Source organism: Carlito syrichta, unplaced genomic scaffold (assembly GCF_000164805.1).
Source record: "Carlito syrichta isolate Samal-C Ts95f unplaced genomic scaffold, Tarsius_syrichta-2.0.1 Scaffold287598, whole genome shotgun sequence".
NCBI lineage: Eukaryota > Metazoa > Chordata > Mammalia > Primates > Tarsiidae > Carlito > Carlito syrichta.
Window position 1 is genome coordinate 548,982 of NW_007231694.1, and position 569 is coordinate 549,550.

Below are 569 nucleotides of genomic sequence, written 5' to 3' on the forward strand. Positions count from 1 at the left end.
CCCACACCCTAGTGCTCCCGCCGCCGGTGCCCAGGCCCGCGCTCCCGGCCGTGGACTACAAGTCCCAGCATGCACCGCCACCGCCCCCCGGCTTCCGGTGCTGCGCAGTTTCCGGAGCGGATCGCAACCCGGAGTCCGGATCCGATCCCGCTCTACACATTCCAAAGGCAGGTAAAGCCCCGGGCCCCGCGCCCGCTGCCCGCCCCGGCGCGCGCGTCCCCGGCCCCGGCCCACGCCCACCGCCCCCTCGACCCCCGGCGCACCCCGGCCCAGCCGCGCCGCCGCCCCCCGCGCGCGGCCGCCGTGCGCCGCCCCGGTCCAGCCGCCATGCCGACTGTTCTTTGTTACATTCGCCGGCTGCGGGCACCGTTGGCGATCGGAGTCAAAACCCGGCTGGATTTCCCGGAGCCGCTCCGGGATCGCCCTGCGCGCCCGCCCGCCCGCCCGCCGGGTCCCGCCGCCGCGGGCGTTCCGGGCCGGGCCCGGCGGGCCTGTCGCCTCCGCCCCCGACCGGCTCCCCCCCCCACCAGTCAAGGCCGGGCCCGACGCGGGGCCGCAAGGTGCGGGTC